The 22,470-nt window shown below is 34.8% G+C and overlaps 1 protein-coding gene across 1 annotated transcript in view; it reads left to right on the forward strand.

Moving 5' to 3' along the window:
* SGCZ (sarcoglycan zeta) overlaps positions 1-22,470 on the forward strand; it is a 1,061,503-nt gene that overhangs the window by 850,307 nt on the left and 188,726 nt on the right. The window lies entirely within an intron of this gene.

Below are 22,470 nucleotides of genomic sequence, written 5' to 3' on the forward strand. Positions count from 1 at the left end.
AAGATAGTATCACATACTTATTTGCTCATATAAACATAGCATTTAAAAAAAAAAACATAGCATTTAATTGATTAGGTCCAAAAATAGTGTATTCATATTTTATTAGATTTTGTAAATTATCATAAGAAAATTTGACAATTTTATGATACTCAGTTTTCCTGTCTGAGAGCAGGGAATGTCTTTCCATTTGCTCAAGATTACACTCGTGACTTAGAGGAAGACATTAAAGTTTTCCTTAGATGAGTTTTGTACAGTTTTTAAGCATGTCCCCATGTATTTGATCTGTGTTATATTATTACAGATGGAGTTTTCAGTACCATTATATCATCTGTCTGGTTATTGTTTGTGTAATCTCTGAAGATTTCTTATTTTTGTAAGTTAATTTTATGTCTTATTACCTTATTAAATTCTTCTATCATTATCTTAAAATGTTGGGGGTTTTTCATTGATTCTTCAGGGTTTTCTTGGTATATGGCATATCTTTGACAAATAGAAATAGGTTCAGTATTTCCTTCCCAGTTCTTAAGATTCTAACTGATTTTTTTGTTTGCATTTGCTTATACTTTTAGAAGAATTATAAATGGCAGTGAAAATAGTGTGCAGACTTGCCTTTTTCCTAGTATTAGTGGAAAGTCTTTAGTTATTCTACATTTAACTAAGATACCAAGGTAAAAATATCATTAAAGAAAACATTCATCCAAAAAAAAAGAGGAAAGCATCCTTCAAATCCTGTTTTTAAGTGTTTTGTAAAGAAACAAGTAGATTTATCAAAGGCTTTTAAAGTCTACAAAAATAAGGATAGATTTTTATATCTATTAGTATGATATGTTATGTCAACGGGTTTTCCAGTATTTAAACAACATTGCATTCCTTAATAAACCCTACTTGGTTTTACATTTGGTTCCATTCAGTTCCGTCGCTCAGTCATGTCCAACCCCTTGTGACCCCATGGACTGCAGCACGCCAGGCTTCCCTGTCCATCATCAACTCCTGGAGCTTACTCAAACTCATGTCCATTAAGTTGGTGATGCCATCCAACCATCTCATCCTCTGTTGTCCTCTTCTCCTCCTACCCTCAATCTTTCCCAGCATCAGGGTCTTTTCCAGTGAGTCAGCTCCTCCCATCAGATGGCCAGAGTATTTGAGTTTCAGCTTCAATATCAATCCTTCCAATGCATATTCAGGACTGATCTCCTTTAGGATGGACTGGTTGGATCTCCTTGCAGTCCAAGGGACTCTCAAGAGTCTTTTCCAATGCCACAGTTCAAAAGCATCGATTCTTTGGTGCTCAGCTTTCTTTATAGTCCAACTCTCATGTCCATACATAACTAATGGAAAAACCATTATTATGTTCTTAACATGATACTGAAAAAAGTCTTTATTTAGGCTATTTACCTTGATATTCACAGGTAATTTTGTTGTGCACATTTTTTTGGAAACTATCAGAATTAGATATTCATATTATATTTTTTGATAATAATAATCTTTTTTAGTTTCCATGCTCTGAAAACATATATATAGTGTTAGAATCTGATCTGTTTTTGAAGACTGAGTGAATTCTCTTATAAAACAATCTAAGTCTGGTACATACATTTCTCTATTTATTTAGTGATAATTGATCTAAATTATCTATCTCTAGTGGAATTAATTTTCATAAACTATGCTTTCTTATGGTAATGTACATTTCAGCTAACTTTTTAAATTGATTTACATAGAAGGCTTTGAAATAAGCTGATTTTAATAAATTTGTGTCTTAATAATTATTTTCTCTTGTTATATATTTCATCTTTGTGAGTGCTGTGTGCTTAGTCGCTCAGTCGTGCCCATCTCTTTGCAAGCCCATGGACTGAAGCCCTCCAGCCTCCTCTGTTCATGAGGATTTTCCAGGCAAGAACACTGGAGTGGGTTGCCATGCCCTCTTCCAGGGGAATCTTCCCAACCCAGGGATTGAGCCCAGGTCTTCTGCATTGCATCTGCATTCTTCACTGTCTGAGCCAACAGGGAAGCCCATCTTTGTGATTATTTGTGCTTTTTTCTACTTGATTATATTAGGTAATGGTTTGTATATAGTCTTAGCTATTCCAAGGACCAGAATTTAGACATGATGATTGAAGCTCTTGTTTTTCTTTCTCTGTCTTATTCATTGCTGCTTTTATCTTTAGTTTTGCATCTCTTATGATTTCCTTTAGTTTGTTTTTGTTTATGGCTTTTAGTTGGAAGTTTATTCATTTTTATTCTTTCTTTCTAATTAGTACACATATTTAAGGCTATGTGCCTTCCTCTGGTCTCTGCCTTAAATATTTTCCATATGTTTGGGTATGAAATGTTTTTATTGTTGTTATTTTACACCAGTGTATAATTTTGGTTTATATATCCCCTCTCATCCAGAAGCCCAAGTGTTGTTTAATAGGCAGATGCTTTTATTTCCATGACGAAGGCCTTTTAACTTTTGATTACCAATTTTGAACTTTATTACATAGTGATCAGAGTTTTCTTTTATTTTAATAATTCTACTTTATGGCATTTACTCATGCCTTTTAAAGACATAAAATATTGTAAAGATTCCCTCAAAGATAGATAGATAGATAGTTGTTAGCTAGGCAATCTCGTTAGTGTTTATGTTACCGATTATCATGCTTAAGTCTTCTTTACCTGAACTTATATTTTTGGCCACTTTCTAAAATGAGAAAATGTTATCACTTTGCTGAACTGACTTGCTTAAAAAAGACTTTTTAATGTTTCTAATGGTACTTGTTTCTGATCTCTTATTCAAGGGATCTAGTCACTAACTGTTCCATGAATTTGTTATAGAAAATTATATTCTTTTGTGGACATCTGGAATCTTTGAAAGATTTGATAAATGCCAGAGATTTCCTAAAGGTGCCTACCATCTGGGAGGAATCTTATTTTTCCTTTGAACATTTTAAGCATTTTCATATATATGAAACAAAGGAGCAAAAAGAGTAATTTTATCAGCTTCCATAATATAAAAGTTAAGCATATCCTTTACAATGCTAACTTATTCACTTGTGTGTTTCATTTATAACCTCCATGAAATGATATATTCATGATTGTGAGTAGCAAAAATGCTTAGACATGCACTCTAAAGTTTCTCATTCTGTGAGACTTCCGTATTACATTTGTACTAATGTCTAGTAAGACAAATGCAAGCCAAATTTGTATTAACTAATTTCAAAGCTTACATTTTTACCTATAAATGAGTTTTATTGGCTAATGTAGTTATATGTGTGTGTGTGTGTGTGTGTGTGTGTGTGTGTGTGTACACACTGTTCAGCAGATACTGTAGGCTAATCTTTGAGCTTGGTGTTTGGTACTTAATAAGTAGAAAAAAATCAAGACGTCAGCTTGTATTGTTGTTTAGTCACTAAGTCATGTCTGACTCTTTGCAACACTGTGGAACTGCCAGGCTCCTCTTTTCTATATTTCCCAGGCAAGAATACTGGAGAGGGTTGCCATTTCCTTCTCCAGAGAACCTTCCTGACCCAGGGATTGAACCTGCATATCCTGCATTGACAGGCGGATTCTTTATGCTGAGCCACCAGCGAAGCCCCTACTCTGTTACCAGTATGCCTAATAGGGTTTCCAAAATGCTCTTTATTAATTATTTGTATAAGTATTAATAAGCAGTTACTTTTCAATATAAATATAAATAGAAGATATCTTAGATTAGAAATAAAAGAAAACTTGAGTAAAAGCACTTATATTTATTCAAAGCTGCTTGCTAGTTGTGTTATCTTAAATGAATTACAGAAATTGCTAGAAGTTTATATTTTCATATTTAGAATTTTATCATTTATATATAATTGATTTGTTTCAGGAACTTTAAATATCTAAATGACTTATTCTGTTTTGCTTGCAGAATATCTGATTTTTGATAGTCAATATATTTATAAAAAAATCATTGAAGCCAATTAAGCAATGTACAACAGGCTATTCAATTGAGGAATTTCAGATGATCGAGCTGACAGTTTCATGCATTTAATAACCAATTGATAAAACATGTCTTTGTCTATTATGCTCTAGAATCCTTTTGATTTACAGGGACTGAGGAATTTGTGTTCCTATGTCAATTTAATCTTTGCCATTTAAAGCTCTCCATTCTTCTCCTTCACCATAGTTCTTGTGTGAAACTTGTCACCTCATCAGAGCTAAAGGTTTTTTCAACTCCCTAGCTGAGCTCTGAAATGAGTTGCCCACAACTCTAATAGCTAAACTCCCTCTGAATCACTTGTAATGTTCCTTAATTGTGTACAGAGACAAAGATATATCAGATTAGGTTTGAAACCTAGCCTACGTCTTAAAAAATATTTCCTACAGACTTCCCTGGCGGTTCAGTGGTTAAGACTGTGCTTCTGCTGTAGGTGGTGTGAATGCAATCCCTGGTGAGGAACGAAGATCCCCATGGGTCCCTTGCATAGAAATGCAGTCGTAACCACTAGAGCACCAGGGAAGTCCAATTGGCAATTATAAATAATGCTCCTACGAACATTAAAGGGCATGTGTCTTTTCAAACTAGTGCTTTTGTTTTCTAAGGATTCCAGGATTGGAACTGCTGGACCATATGGTAGTTCTATTTTTAGTTTTCTGAGGCACCTATATACTGTTTGCCATAGCATCTGCACCAATTTACATTCCTATCAACTGTGTAGGGGGATTCCATTTTCATCACATCCTTGCCAACATTTATTATTTGCAGATTTTTTGATGATAGCCATTTTGACAGGTGTAAGGTTACATCTCGTGGTTTTGATTTGCATTTCATGGATAATTAGTGATGTTGAGCATCTTCTTATGTGCCTTTTGGTCATCTGTATATATTCTTTGGAAGAATGTCTATTCAGACCTATTGCACATTTTTAAAAATTTTATTTATTTGTTTATTGTTGGCTGCACTCAGTCTTCATTGCTGTGTGGGCTTTTTTCTAGTTGTGGTGAGCTGGGGCTGCTCTCTAGATGTGTGCTGGCTTCTCACTGTGGTGGCTCCTCTTGTTGTGGAGCGTGGGCTCTAGGGCGCACGGTCTTCGGCAGTTGTGGCATGTCGGCTCAGTAGTTGCAGCTCCTGGGCTATAGAGCACAGGCTGAATAGCTCTATAGGGGCTTAGTTGGTCCACACATGTAGGGTCTTCCTGAAACAGGGATCGAACCTGTGTCTCCTGAATGAATTCTTTACCACTCAGCCACCAGAGAAGCCCCTACTACACATCATTTAATCAAGCTGTTTGGATTTTTCTTGATATTGAATTTTTGAGCTATTTATTAATTATGATATTAACTCCTTATTGGTCATACCGTTTGCAAATATATTCTCCCTTTCAGTAGGTTGTCTATTCATTTTGTTGATAATTTCCTTTACCATGAAAAATCTTTTATGCTTCATTAGGTCCTATTCACTTAATTTTGCTTTGGTTTCTTTTGCCTCAGGATACAGATCCAAAAAAATATTGCTACATATTACATCAAAGATTGTTCAACTTACATTCTTTCAGAGGAGTTGCATGGAATTGTATGGTTTCAGGTGTTACATTAAGGTCTTTAATTCATTTTTAGTATACACCCAGGAGTCCTATATGTAGGTCACAATATTTGTTTTCCTTTTTTTCTTTCTGTAATTCTCTCACTCTCTCTGTATGTTATATATATATATGTGTGTGTGTGTGTGTGTGTGTGTATAGACATATGTATGAGTATGTGTATATATATGTATATTTACATGCATTTTTCATGATGTTCCTTTACTTGGAAATAGTTCCACATGATTTCTGATGAGCAATATAGTAATTTACATAAAGTTACTAAATCAATAAATCATCATTAATACTAAACTGTTTTCTGATCTATAGACTTTCATTTAGATTTTGCCACTTATCCTAATGTTTTTTGACAACACCTCTTCCTTCCCAAATTTAAAATAATTAGTTATAATCAGTTGCTATTTATCATTAATATATTTTCATTGGGAATAGTTCTAGAGTCTGTCTTTATATTTCATGGCATTGATACTTTTGAAGAGTGCAAGATAATTATTTCATAATCTGTCCCTCAATGTGGGTTTGTCTCTTTCCCTCAGAATTAGGTTAAATACAGCTGACCATCCCATCTGTTGGTCCCTTTGCTGGGAATGCTAACTTTGACTTTCAGATTTTATCATTGTCAGTTTTTGCCACTGTATTGTTATTATTTTATCACCTACGTGACTCAGATGGTGAGGAATCTGCCTGCCATGCAGGAGACCCGGGTTCAATCCCTGGGTCAGGAAGATCCCCTGGAGAAGGGAATGGCAACCCACTCCAGTAATCTTGGCTGGAGAATGCCATGGTCAGAGAAGCCTGACGGGCTACAGTCTATTGGGTCGCAAAGAGCTGGGCATGACTGAGTGGCTAGCAACACAACCACATGGCCATTGATAACTACCGTGCAGGGAGTGTTTTGAGGCTATGTAAATATTTTCTAAGCTCTCACACTTTTACCAGTGAATTTTCGCACCCATTGATGATTTTTGTTTAATCGCCAAATTGTGGGCTTAATTCCATTATTATTCTGTATTCCTGAGTTGGCATTTAACAGTATTTCCTTCCCTTGGGTGTATTTATTTATGTGAGTGCAAATTCATATATTCTTACTTTAATAAATCAGTTACAATTTTCATATCGTTATTTATTCTGGTGTTCAATTTCTGCCAGATTAGACCCTTGTAATTGGATTCTGTGTCTCCTTGACAGGTCCCAGTCATTCTGTATTTGTCTTTTTTAAGCACAAGAAGATATTTTGTACTCATCTTTTACTTTCCCTGCCCCAGCTGTGAAAACAGCTATTTTTCCCAGTTTCTTTCAGTTGAAAATGGTACTAAGACAATGTGTGGGCACTGGATGTACTCATTGCTCATTCCAGCTGGTCTGTGAAGCAACAGAACTGGGAAATATGTGATTGTATAGACATGAACACATTCAGTGTGTGTGTGTGTGTGGTGTGTGTGTGGTGTGTGTGAGTGTGAAAAAAAGGCAGAAAGGCATATAACAGAAAAATAGGCACAGATAGTGGGAAAAAATCATTAAGGCCAGAAGTTAGGTCTTTGAAAAGCATACTTTCAATATTAGTCAGGAAGCATAGGAAAATACAATACTGTAATTAATACCATGTATCAAAATGAAGAAAATCAATATGATCAGACAGAGAGAATATGATAACAGGATAATTTTATTAAGTACCTTATGCCAATAAATTTGACAGTTTAGATGAAGTACAAATTTCTTGAAAAGCAGCCTCTACCAAAAATGATAAAAATATTAAAATGTAAGTTAAATATAATTAGAAAGAAAAACATATTACCTATTTTTAAATGTCTTTGCTATTTCTAATCTTTTTAGATAGTTTTCCTGATGTTTCTCCAAGTATTAAGTGAGAAATAACACTAATGTTAATAAACTCTTCCAGAGAATATCAGCCATAATAAGAATTCCTAATTCATTTGATGAGACCAGTATGACCTTGCTTCCAAAATCTTCAGCAAACATAATAATAAATGAAATTACAGGCAAATTTGCATCATGGACATAAAAGCAAAAAAATTCTACCTTATATACTAGCAAATTAAATCAATTAGTATATAAAAATGATGATATATCAAAACTTTGTCAATTTATTTAGAGGGCTTAGAGGTATTGAAAGAATTATTCAATGGATAAGACAAAGTACAGAAAATGTTGTATATATGATTCAAAGATGATTTGAAAAAAACAATTATTGGTTAGTGAAATGGCCAAAATGAAGCAGAAGGGTATGGGAGAATGTGTGTTTTTGAGAAACTCAGTGCAAGTCTAAAATGTATCTTAAAGTATAAAAACTATGTTTGAGTGACCCATCAATAACTCTTTTGTTATATGAATCAGAATAAAATTGGGAATGCAGAAGGGGATGTACGAAAATGTCCAGCATCATTTATGTTAGCAGGCAGAGAGAAACAATCTTGAGTCCATCAGTATGGGAATATGTAAATAAATAAGCTATATACTTTTCATAGTGTCTCTATAACATTAAAAGTGCTGAATTATTTGTGCACAAAACAAAGTGAAATGATTTTCAAAGCAAGTATGGAAAATAGGATGTATATAAATGTAAAATACATTTACATAAATGTTGAAACAACATGTAGAAAAAGTTTATAAACTAAATTATTGTGTTTATGGGATAGAGAGGGAAAGAATTAGAAATTATAGCTGAAAGGGGAGAGAAGGATTGCTGATGATAATATGCCATGAATGTAGGGATGGGGTTATCTCAATTCTGCACTGAATTCCAAAAAAATAATAAGGCAGACAAGGAAATAGTAATATGTAAACCTGACAAGCATTTTCTAAATAAACAAAAATTAAGGAGGAAATATATTTGTCAAGTAGGAATGACATCAGAGAAGTGTAGATCATGAAATTAAAATACCAGACACATGTAAATGTCCTCAGTCAGGAGATGTTGAAAAGGAGAATAGTAGTGTCGTTTCTGAATAAGGTTTGTGCAGCCTCAACACCTGGTCCAGTTGCTGTCACAAAATTGTTATGCAATAGCTGTTAGCTAAATAAAAATGAAGGAAGGATTGAATATTTCCTATTTTTTATTAGCCAATTTTGTGAGGTGAAGTTTGGTAAAAGCACCAAATTTTCAGATCTTTACTGTTAAATGTAAACTGTTGCTTGAGGGAAAAAAAAATGGGAAAAGTAAAAGAAGATGCCATCTGGCTACAAACACCCTTCTGTTCTAACTGCAGGTCTTAAGCTTATTACCTATGGGTATAAAACAAAATGCCAAAGTGCTGCTTGAAACCAATCCAGAATTAAATAGCGCTGTATCATAGCTCCTGGATCTGAAGATATCATCTCTAGATTGTAACTGAAGGAGTTCAGTCTCAGCCTGAAAGTTAATATTTTTCGCTTATTACCTGACTCTGGACGTTCACAGTATACAAGACTATCAGTGAATAAAGACTCAGAGAAAACCAGCATGGTATGAAAAGTCTCATATATTTCAAATTGTCCTTATAGAACCTGTCTGCACTCAGGGTACAGAATGCCACCTATCAATCACACTGCTGTTTGCAGATGTCTTTAGTCTTATGGAAGTAGCAAGGTAATAAAGAATGTTTTTGCATTTAGACTCCCAATTAGGAACACTTTATCACAGTCTCTCCTTTCTCCAGAGTGTCACCTTGAAAGTAGCCTTGACAATAACATGCAAAATTATTATCCACATGTTCAGGTTTCCAAACATCTTTGATTTGCTACACTGTTTCAATCTTTTAATCTAATCTGTCAAGTAGAATGGATATACATGACTATTAAATTATAAATTAATTAAGTTAAATCTGAGTAAGTGGCTTTACCAAGATCTTTAAATAATAGACCTAGAGAGTCAGAAAGCCTGGATTTAAGTTGAATAAATATTGCAATTTTCACTGAAGAGTAAAGTAGGTGGTTCCATCTGGTTTGTGAAATTTACCTCACAAATAAAAAGAATCAGTCTAGCTACTTCACTGGCAGGATTAGCAATTAAATTACAAGTTTATCTGGAATCAAGAATAAAGAGAATAATAGGCTAAGTTTTTCAGTGCAAATAAAAATGTTGTCATTTTTTTACTGCTGATCAAATATATAAATCATCTTGAATTCCTGACATGGTTATAGTAAAACATCTGCTTGTAGCTTATAAAACAACAAAGCACACAATTAATGAATAAAATATGCAATAAAGGTTTTAAAAATTGACATCATAAGTTATATATAATAACATATTTGGATTCAAGGACAGTGTTAGGACAAATGCCTTATTTGTAGCACTGGAATGTAAGCTTGCCAAATTAAATATGAAATGCACTTATAATTTTTGAAAACATTCAGTAAATACATTTGTTATCAAAGCTTTACTGCAAAAAATTGCTTGGGAATAAATCCAGAGGTTTGCAGTTCAATTATGTCAACTATTAAGAGAATTAAAATTTGCCATTTGAATATGGCTTCGTCATACATTTAGTTGTTTCACTAACAAAATATTCAAACATATAAGTATTAAGAATTGCTCAGGAAATAAAAGTTATATGAGAAACTAATGTTTTACTTTCAGAAGTTCACATCAAATGTTTTATAGGAAATTTAAAAATCGATCAAGGTAATATTTTATATTCTATATATATATATATTGTTTTTGGATACATAAATTATGTATATATGTGTGTACAGATTTGTTTAACAATGATACTTAGGGATTCAATACTGCACAGATACTATAATATCATGTTTAACTCATTTAGTTTATATTTTGTCTTCTCTGATTGACACCTATAGTATATTTATGTCTTTTTAGTGTATATGATATTAGCATACTATATATATTTGAATATTAGTGTGTCAGAAGATTATCACTTTTCTAAAAGTAAGATCTTACTATTCTTAATTTGCAAGACTCACTAACTTTTGCTATATTTTACCCCATTTTCCTTAGAAAATAAATCTTACTGTGTTTACATGTGAATGGCAGCATTATGGGAATTATTTTCTTTTTAATGCTTTTCTACCTTTTCCCATATTTTGTGCAATAAAATATATTACTTTCCTAATAAAAATGTGCAATTATTGTTTAATAACATTAATTCCAGATTACTTTCTTAAAATCAATTCTGTCTAGTTAGTCATTCAACAAACATTGTTTTCCTTTTTCTAGGAGCTATGTGAGCCACTAATATTACAGGCTTGATTTATTCTTTATTGTGGGAACAAATATATAAAAGGTCATTAAATTACAGTAAGAAAGTTGCACTTTTGTAAGCAGATATAAAATGCTGTTCTGCCTAAAATTAAAGAGAAGACTTAGGGTCTAAGTCTGAAAGCAGGTATTTAGGTTGATGAAAAATTAATTGCAGTCTCAGACCATGAATTTTAAATCATTATAACTAGGCTCAAATATATCTTTATTAATCAGAATAGGAACCATTATAATCAACACCTTTTTGCCAACAAGAATTGAGTTTATTTATTTCTGTAACATAAAAATCCATGCTTCGGGATTCGATGAACTCTTGGAAAGCATTTTCTGTCTCCTGCTGCTTGTGGAAGCATTTTCCCTGCAAAAAGTTGTCCTCAAGATATTTGAAGAAATGGTAGTTGGTTGGTTAGAGGTCAGGTCGTTATAGTGGATGAGGCAAACCTTCCTAGCCCAGTTTGTTCAACTTTTGAAGTGATGGTTGTGCACTTAGGACTGGTTGTGCAGTCAGGACTATCATGGAGAAGAATTGCGCCTTTTCTGTTGACCAGTGCCAGCTGCAGGCATTGCAGTTTTTGGTGCAGCTCATCGGTTTGCTGAGCATACTTCTCAGATGTAATGGTTTCACTAGGATTCAGTAAGCTATAGTGGATTAGACTGGCAGCAGACCACCAGTGACCATGACCTTTTTTTTCATGCAAGTTTGGCTTTGGGAAGTGTTTTAGAGCTTCTTCTTGGTCCAACCTCTTAGCTAACCAACCTCTTGCTGGTTGTCATATAAAATTCACTTTTCATTGCACGTCACAATCCAATCAAGAAATGGTGCATAGAATAAGAGAAGACAACACTTCAAAACAATGATGTTTTTGATTTGCAGACAGCTCATGAGGCACTCACACATCCAGCTTTCTCACCTTTCCAATTTGCTTCAAATGCTTAACAACCTAGAATAGTCCATGTTGAGTTCGTCCAGCAACTTCTTGTGTTGTAAGAGGATCAGCTACGTTGATCCTTTCAATTGTTCATTATCAACTTCTGATGGCCAGCCACTGCATTCCTCATCTTCAAGGGTCCTGTGTCCTTTGCATAACTTCTTGAACCAGCACTACAATGCACGTTCATTAGCAGTTCCTGGACGAAACATGTTTTTGATATTTTGAGTTGTCTCCGCTGCTTTAGGAAACATTTTAAACTTGAATAAGAACATCATTTTGTATAACATCATTTCCCTAGTCTAAGATAAATATATAATGAGCACCAAGTAATGTCATAAGCAAAAAAAAAAAAAAACACAAAAAGTGTGCATTAAAATCATGTAAATGATTAAAGTGACTTATCCTTAATGATTAAAATGATAACATAACCACATTTATTTAAGAATGTATTCCAGTGTCAAACAAAGGTCAACAGTGCAAGATTGCAATTACTTTTGCACCAATGTAATAAAACCTGATCCACAAAATTCTTAAGAAATAGACTCTCCAGGTTCAAGGTGTATTTATGAGAACTTAATTCATATTATGTCTGCTAGTCCAGAATGGAATGGAAGTAGTTGAGGGAGAAATATATAAAGCTAAAAATAAAAACAAAGTCAAAACAAATTGATTATTTTTTCATCTTATAAATTTTATTATTAGATTACTGAAGAACATCTAAAAATTTTTAAAAGTTTAGTAATTTGAACAGAATTTCACTAATCCTTAAGTTCACTACTGTACTTCAGAACAAAACCTATAGATAGTAATTCAAGATGACACAATATTATTGACTCCAGAACCAAAGAATTTTAAACTTTATATACATTCATATATTTCAATGAATAAATAGATTCCTAGACGTATTTTTATTTTTGGCTTCCCTTCTGGAATCTATACCAGAGTAAATTATTTTCCAACCAAATTTTATGAAGTTTTAACTGTCAGCTACTCTAGAGGATAATGAGTTATTTCATTGATGTTCTTTCATATGGCTCTCCAAACTTAATTTCATATATGACATATAGAATATATTTAAAATATACTCTACCTAGTTGATAAAAAGGACTTTATTTAATCCTGACATTTATATATGTATATATGTACTATTTTTCTATTTTATAAAAGACTTTGTAATCATTTATTTTATAAAGCATTTGTAACTGGGTTAGTAAGATAGAAAGCAAACTGTGTAGGATTAAAATTTAAGTATAGAGACTGATCATTTTTATGACTAAAGCTAAAGTCTAAATGTGATAAACTAAAAAATGAAGAAAATGTGATGTCAAACATGAGAAAAGAAGCATACCATTTCCTAAGAAACACATTAGTTTTCCCTGTTACTATATTCCTAAGGAAGTTCTTTCATGTGAAGAACAATGAATGATGTAAAGAAAAGTACTCCCAATAAAAGTTGTATGGCAGTTTTAAAAAGTGGAATTCATGTGGCTCTTTATTTTAGAAATCTGCAATAAAATTCAATACACTGCATTGAAGTTCACATCAGTCCAGGATTCCGCCAGTGGCTACACTCACATTATCCCAATGTGGAGTCCTTTGGCTGCCAGACTCTATCAAATGCTAGAATGTAGACTTCTAAGAAAAATGAGTAGTTCTTCTTTTACAGTATATTCTTTAAAGCCATGTAATCTCTTTCAGCTGGAATTTGGACACGAAATTACAACTTATGGTAGGTAACTAGGGCTAGTAATCGGTAGGGCTGATTAAGGGCTGATGCATTAGTCTTCTTCAGCAGGTGCTAGAATAAGCATTTTTATAAGAATTAAGAAAACAAACTAATAGATGATTTATCTACAAAAATATGGTCAAAAACTTCTGTCATGGACAATATCTTTTGGTTGGAATGTTTACAAATTGTAAGAAAATAAAGGAAACAGCTAGTATTTTATTTTTAGGTTTTGTTTTTTTTTAAATGCACCTAGGTATACATACTTAGGGGCTTCCCTCATAGCTCAGATGGTAAAGCGTCTACCTACAGTGCTGGAGACCTGGGTTCGATCCCTGGGTTGGAAAGATCCCCTGGAGAAGGAAATGGCAACCCACTCCAGTACTCTTGCCTGAAAAATCCCATGGACTGAGGATCCCGGTAGGCTATAGTCCATGGGGTTGCAAAGAGTCGGACACAACTGAGCAACTTCATTTCACTTCACTTCACTTCATACACACTCATATATATATATATGTATCATAGAGAAAGATAAAAGATCACATTTTATCTAGCTCATTACCCATAAAAATTACAGAACATACTAAAGTGTGCTTAGCTTCTTACCTTTTGTATCCTGTTACTTTATCTTCTAATTAAAATAGCTTATTTTATTTCCCTTTAGCTGTATAACTCCCATGTTCCACAATGCTTTGTGCTGAGATAATTTGACATATACATAATTTTAAAAATTTTTATGCAAAATAAATGATATAACTTTATGACTTAAAATAGTCAATGTATTCATTTGACCAGTTTTCTTAATCCCCTAATTTTATTTTTAATTTCTATGTATTTATTTTGTTCTAATAGACTTTACTTTTTAGAGCACTTTTAGTTTCACAGCAAAATTGAGCAGGAAGTCCAGAGACTTACCATTTTTCCTGGGTCCATGCATGCTCCTCTGTTATCAACATCCCTCACCAGAGTGGTACATTTGTTACAATCTAATGAAATTGCACTGACACATCGTTATCACCCAAAGCCCATAGTTTGCATCTGTTGTTGTTGTTCAGTCACAAAATCATGTCCCACTCTTTGCAACCCCATAGGCTGTAGCACACCAGGCTCCTCTGTCTTCCACTGTCTCCCAGACCTTGCTCAAATTCACATTCACTAAGTTGGTGATGCTATCCAACCATCTTGCCCTCTGCCACCCCCTTCTTCTTTGCCTCCAGACTTTCCCAGTATCAGGGTCTTTTCCAATGAGTCAACTCTTCGCATCAGTGACCAAAACATTGGAGCTTCAGCAGCAGTCCTTCCAATGAATATCCAAGGTTGATTTCCTTTAGGATTGACTGGTTTGATCTCCTTGCAGTCCAAGGGAGTCTTCTCAAGAGTCTTCTCCAATACCAAATCCCAATGCATCAATTCTTTGACATTCAATCTTCTTTATGGATACTTTATATTAGGGTTCACTTTCAATGTTGTACAAACTATAGATTTGGAAAAAATTGTGGTGACATACATCCAACATTATGGTGCTCCCCTGGTGGCTCAGACATTAAATAATATGCCTGCAATGCAGGAGACCCAGGTTCAACCCCTGGGTTGAGAAGATCTCTTGAAGAAAGAAATTGCATCCCACTCCAGTATTCTTGCCTGGAGAATTCCATGGACAGAGGAGCCTGGCAGGCTACAGTCCATGGAGCCGCAGAGTCGGACATGACTGAACGACTAACACGAGTGGCTCAGTGGTAAAGAGTCTGCCAATACAGGAGATGTGAGTTCAATCCCTGGGTCACTAATATCCCTCGACAAGGAATTGACAACCCACTCCAGTACTCCTCCATGAGAAACTACGTGGACAGAGTATCCTGGTGGGCTGCAGTCCATGAGATCACAAGAGTCAGACAAGACTTAGTGACTAAACAACAACAACCATCATTATAGTATCATACAAAGTAGTTTCGTAGCCCTAAAATGCCCCTGTGCTTTTCCTATTCATTTTCTCCCCCGTCCAACCCTTTGCAAACATAAATTAACTGTCTCTTTAATTTTGTCTTTTCCAGAATGTCATGTAACCTGAATTATACAGTATGTAGCTTTTTCAGATAGGTTTCTTACACTTAGTAACATACATTTTAGCTCCCCTCATGCCTTTTGATGGCTTAATAGTTCACTTCTTTTTATTACTGAATAATATTCCACTGGATGTACCATAGTTTTTAAAAATCATTCACCTATTGGAGCACATCTCGATTGCTTCCAAGTTTTTAGTTTAATTTTTCAGGAGTTTTAGGTGTACAGAAGAGTAAGCACAAACTATAGTTTCCATATATCCCCTCTCTGCCTACCCATGTATCCCTTATTATTAAAATTTTATATCAGTGTAATACATTTGAAATAATTGATGAGTCAATAATGTTCCATTGTTAACTAAAGTTCATAGTTTCACATTGTTTCACTCTTTGTGCTGTGTGTTCTATGAGTATTGACAAATTTATAAAATGTATCCACCATTTACGGTATCAAACAGAATAGTTTGTTGTTGTTTATTTAGTAGCTTAATGGCTAAGTCCAGCCGACTCTTTTACAGCCCCATGGACTGTAGCCTGCCAGGCTCCTCCGACCTTGGGATTCCCCAGGCAAGATTACTAGAGTGGGTTGCCATTTCCTTCTTCAAGGGATCTCCCCAGCCCAGGATCAAACCCTGAATTTTGTCTCCTGCATTGGCAGGCAGATTTTTACTGCTGAGCCACCTGGGAAGCCACGGAATAGTTTCCTTACCCTAGAAGTCTCCTGTTCTATCTATTCAGTCATTCCTCTCTTCCCTGAACTCCTGGAAACCACTGATCTTTTTACTGGCTCCATAATTTTACCTCTTACCTGATATATAATTGAAATCATACAGCATGTAATCTTTTCAGGTTCACTTATTGCTATAATGGAATTTTTATGTTATTATTCAACAATATTTAAGATAAAAGATACTTAAAAAGTATATTTTAAAAAGTTTCCCAGATACTTTAATATACATGAGAAAAATATACCTAGAATGTATACACATACATATATTTATTTTAAATGGCTAAGCATGTTTTTGAAGTGTTTTCAAAAAGCAAATAAGAAACCCTGCTAGGTAATACCAGTGAAACCAAATAAAAGCCAAATGAAGACAATATAAGTCAAATGAAGCCATGATATTGATAGTAAAAGATAAACAGGAGCGGGGAATAAAACTATCACTTGAAGAATAGCAGTACTCTTCTGCCCAACCCTAAAATCAGATCCTGGCAAGTTAAAAAGTAAGGACCTAGGAGCCTATCTACCTCTAGTTGCTAATAAGTCAGAGAACTTGAGACGCAGAAAGATTTGATAAAGTCATCCCATTAGACAGGAGTAGTTTGGTGTCAAATCCAGGTTCCTGAGGTTGTAATATTTTCTTTCTACTGAAGCCAGTATTATTAAACTTTGGAATATCTACTAGGTTAGCCTAGGCTGCTCGGGTATCTTTTTCTCTGATATAAGCTGTCAGTCTTAAAGTTCTTACTTTGTGTCTTAATATCTGTCTACTTAATATCTTTTTTTCTATTACTGATTTGAGGACTTCTTTTTGTTTTTGATTTTTAGAAGAGTTACTACACTGTGCCTAGTATGACTTTATTTGTATTTTTCCTTGGTTGAATTTTAGAGACTTTCTTGAATCAGTTCATAGATATTTGCTTGATAAAGTCATATCCATATTCTCAGTTAAAATATATTTGATATTTGCCTCATGGTCCACTTTTTTGTTTTGCTCTTTTTCTGTAACTCTCATTCCTTTTTTTTTTTTTTTCCACTTCAATCTCCATATTTGCTAATGACCTTTTTTCACTTCATTGGTTCCCTCTCCAGCTGTTTCCAATACCCTGCTCATCATCAAGTTTTTAATATAAATTATTGAATTGTTCAGTTCTGGAATTTCCACTTGGTGTTTTTGTTGGTTTCTGTGATAGCATTTTTATCAGTTCATATATTTTCTTAATATGTGAGTCATGATTATTTTTTATCTGTATCTGCAGTCTAGAACCATTGAATCACTTCTTGCCTGTTAGTTTTTGTTTTTCTCTTGGTACTAATTCTTGGTATAATTGGTAATTTGGGGTCAACAGCAGACCTGGTGTCTGAAAAGTTATAGAGGCTCTAGACAATGTTGTCTTTGTCTAGAAAAGATATACCCTAAGCCCCTTCACTCAATAAAATCAAGGTAGGCGATTACCTGATAATAAAATTTGTGTGGCCTGAGTCTCCTCTGACTATGGTTTATGACGTTTGTAGGTAAAATCCTCTATGGCTCCCAAATGAATTTTTCAGTGTTTACCTAACTGCCTTAGTGCTTTTGTTCTCCAGAATTATTCAGCTGCTAAAAGTTTCCATTAAATCTCACATGTTTTTAGTTTAGCCTTTCATCCTCATCCTGAGTGGCCTTATAGCAAATGACTTAAATAAAACCCTGCACAGAGTCCAAGTTTCACTTTTTTTCACCTACCCTTTCTCTATTACTACTTTAGTCCCTCAAGATCTAGCTGCTTTGACAAGCCTGAAATTTCATTTTTCTCTCCTCAGGACCGTGAGATTGTAGACAGTGATGCTGTCCTCTCTATAACTTATCGATTCTCTTCTAGTTTTTTAACCTCAGCTTCTTGTCTTGAGCTGTTTAAGTTGGCAAGTGCTTCAGAAGGAAAATAAGTAAACAAGAAGCTAATCCATAAGTCTCTTTCCTTTCAGCATCTTGGCCCTGCAAGTCCAACTACTTGAAATATGTTACCCCTCTTCACAGTGAAAAGGATTGCTATGATATTGAAACACAAAGAAAAACAAATTAACAAGACTTGGTGAGGATGTAGAGAAATTGGAACCCAAGTGTACTACTACATCAGTAAAATGGTACTGTCATTCTGAAAAATAGTATAAGGTAACTCAGGAAATTAAATATAGAATTTTTAAAGTAAAATAATCTATTATTGGTCCCAGTAAATCCACTTCTGCATATTTATGCCACAAAATTGAAAGCGTAACCTCAAAGAGATATTTGTACATGCATGTTTTTTTTTCCATTTATTTTTATTAGTTGGAGGCCAATTACTTTACAATATTGTAGTGGTTTTTGTCATACATTGACATGAATTAGCCATGGATTTACATGTATTCCCCATCCCGATCGCCCCTCCCACCTCCCTCTCCACCTGATCCCTCTGGGTCTTTCCAGTGCACCAGGCCCGAGCACTTGTCTCATGCATCCAACCTGGGCTGGTGATCTGTTTCACCCTTGATAATACACATGTTTCGATGTTGTTCTCCCGAAACATCCCACCCTCGCCTTCTCCCACAGAGTCCAAAAGTCTGTTTATACATTTGTGTCTCTTTTTCTGTTTTGCATATTGGGTTATCATTACCATCTTTCTAAATTCCATATATATGTGTTAGTATACTGTATTGGTCTTTATCTTTCTGGCTTACTTCACTCTGTATAATGGGCTCCAGTTTCATCCATCTCATTAGAATGGATTCAAATGAATTATTTTAACTGCTGAGTAATATTCCATGGTATATATGTACCACAGCTTCCTTATCCATTCGTCTGCTGACAGTAGTCTAGGTTGCTTCCATGTCCTGGCTATTATAAACAGTGCTGTGATGAACACTGGGGTGCATGTGTCTCTTTCAGATCTGGTTTCCTCGGTGTGCATGCCCAGGAGTGGTATTGCTGGATCATATGGCAGTTCTATTTCCAGTTTTTTAAGAAATCTCCACACTGTTCTCCATAGCGGCTGTACTAGTTTGCATTCCCACCAACAGTGTAAGAGGGTTCCCTTTTCTCCACACCATCTCCAGCGTTTATTGCTTGTAGACTTGGATAGCAGCCATTCTGACTGGCGTGTAATGGTACCTCATTGTGGTTTTGATTTGCCTTTCTCTGATAATGAGTGATGTCGAGCATCTTTTCATGTGTTTGTTAGCCATCTGTATGTCTTCTTTGGAGAAATGTCTGTTTAGTTCTTTGGCCCATTTTTTGATTGGGTCATTTATTTTTCTGGAATTGAGCTGTAGGAGTTGCTTGTATATTTTTGAGATTAATCCTTTGTCTGTTTCTTCATTTGCTATTATTTTCTCCCAATCTGAAGGCTGTCTTTTCACCTTGCTTATAGTTTCCTTTGTTGTGCAAAAGCTTTTAAGTTTCATTAGGTCCCATTTGTTTATTTTTGCTTTTATTTCCAATATTCTGGGAGGTGGGTCATAGAGGATCTTGCTGTGATTTATGTCGGAGAGTGTTTTGCCTATGTTCTCCTCTAGGAGTTTTATAGTTTCTGGTCTTACATACATCATGACCAAGTGGGCTTTATCCCAGGAATGCAAGGATTCTTTAATATCCGCAAATCAATCAATGTAATATACCACATTAACAAATTGAAAGATAAAAGCCATATGATTACCTCAATAGATGCAGAAAAAGCCTTTGACAAAATTCAACATCCATTTATGATTAAAACTCTCCAGAAAGCAGGAATAGAAGGAACATACCTCAACAGAATAAAAGCTATGTATGACAAACCCATAGCAAACATTACCCTCAATGGTGAAAAATTGAAAGCATTTCCCCTAAAATCAGGAACAAGACAAGGGTGCCCACTCTCACCACGACTATTCAACATAGTTTTGGAAGTTTTGGCCACAGCAATCAGAGCAGAAAAAGAAGTAAAAGGAATCCAGATAGGAAAAGAAGAAGTGAAACTCTCGCTGTTTGCAGATGACATGATCCTCTACATAGAAAACCCTAACGACTCTACCAGAAAATTACTAGAGCTAATCAATGAATATAGTAAAGTTGCAGGATATAAAATTAACACACAGAAATCCCTTGCATTCCTATATACTAACAATGAGAAAACAGAAAGAGAAATTAAGGAAACAATATCATTCACCATTGCAACAAAAAGAATAAAATACTTAGGAGTGTATCTACCTAAAGAAACAAAAGACCTATACATAGAAAACTATAAAACACTGATGAAAGAAATACATGCATGTTTATATTCATAATTGACAAACTGTGGAAGCAACCTAAGTATACATCCATGGATGAATGGATTAAAGAAAAAATCTGGCATATACATACAATGAAATATTATTTAGACTGAAAAAAAGGAAGAAATTCTGAGGTTAATTCTAACAACAATAGTTAATTTCACTTGATCTTAGCCAAAAGGCCAAGAAGCAATAACAAAGGTTAATTTCAAAGACATTATTTTAAGTGAAATAAGAGAGAGGCAAAAGGACAAGTTTTGTATGATTATATTCACATTTAGCACTTAGAGTTGCAGTGTTTAAAGATGTAAAGCACTGAGAGAAATAAAGTAGAATAGTGGCTGCCAGAGACTGGGGGATTGGATTTTGGGAAGTTATTTAATGGGTACTGAGTAGCTGTTGTAGATGGTTAAAATCTCTGATGATGTGTAATGACAATTGCATAATAATGCAAAGCTACTTATGTCACTGAACTATGTATTTAGAAATGGTAAACATAGCAAATATTATGTGATGTATATTTCACCACAACAACAATGTATATTTACCTTCAAAGACAATGTGTTTGTGCTTTATTATTTTGTTAAACGTTTTGTAGATATTTTCAGTAAGCGCTTTAGTATGCTATGAGCTACTCTGCCATAGGCACTCTGATTACTCATAGACATTATAAAATGCATTTAACCTCAGTTGATGTTTATCAAGAACTTACTAGTACTTGTGCTTGTCTATACTGGCATTATGATAAATTCTAAAGATAAAAATAGAAGTGAAATAATAGAAAATATACAATTGACTTGAAAAACATGGATTTGAAGTATTCCACTTATATGTGGATATTTTTCAGTAAATCTGTATTATCATACTAGCTAATCTGATGCTGGCTGAATCTGTAATGTGAAAATGTGGATATGGAAGGTCAATTTTTGACCGCAAGGAAGTTCTGTGCCCCTAACCCTGATGCTTGCTGTTCGAGGGTCAACTGCGGATATTGATCTCTGCCCCTGGTTCCGGATCAGAGCTCCTAAAACCCTTATAATTTTCTGAGAAAGACAGTAGGGACATCTTTCTTTCGTTCTGCTATTTGCTATTTAACCCTGTTTTTTGGGTGAATTTCCTGGTGAATGTCTTGGATATAGGAGTGTCTTTTGTTCTATTGAGGGGGCTCTTCCTGGACTTTAAGATAGATTCAGGATGGGGACAGTCGTCAGAAAGACCAACCTGTGATTAGAAGCTTGGAATATTCAGCCCAACCTCTCTCCAAAGAATGACAGAGGGGCTAGAGGCCGTTAATGATTAATCATGCTTGCATGATGAAGCCTTTGTAAAAACTCCAAAGTTACAAAGGTTGGTGAGCACCTCTGTTGGTGAATCCGTGGAGGTGCTGGGACTCTGGTCTGGAGAGTGCATGAAAGCTCCACACCCCCTCCCAGACCTGACCCTGTGCATCCTTCCATCTGGCTCTTCCTGAATTTTATCTTTCATAATAGACCAGTAACCTAGTAAAATAATGTTCCCCTGAGTTCTGTGAGCTCCTCTGTCAAATTAAACCTGAAGAGGGGGCCTCTGGGAACCTCTGATTTATAGCCAATTGTTCAGAAGCACAGGTAACAACCTGACCTTACAAGGTGCATGTGAAGTGGGGAGGAGGGGGAATCTCATGGGACTGGAACCTTAACTTGTGGGGTCTGTGTCCAGGTACATATTGTCAGAATTGGATTAAATTGTAGGACACCCACCTGGTGTCTTAGAGGATGCTTGATTGTGTGGAAAACCCACACATCTAGTATCAGAAATATTGTGAGTAAAGGAAAAATACAAGAGATTTTTTTCCAACTCAGAGGCATAATACCTTCTCTTAGTAAAGTCAGAACACAGGGATAGAGTTTCTAGTAAATAAGGATTTATAAAGCTTTGCAAAAAACAGTGGAATAAAACAAAGGAAGTTTTTAAGGAGACAAAGAAAATGATACATTATGGGAATTTTTGTGAAACAAT

The sequence above is a fragment of the Cervus elaphus genome, chromosome 32, assembly GCF_910594005.1.
Source record: "Cervus elaphus chromosome 32, mCerEla1.1, whole genome shotgun sequence".
Lineage (NCBI taxonomy): Eukaryota > Metazoa > Chordata > Mammalia > Artiodactyla > Cervidae > Cervus > Cervus elaphus.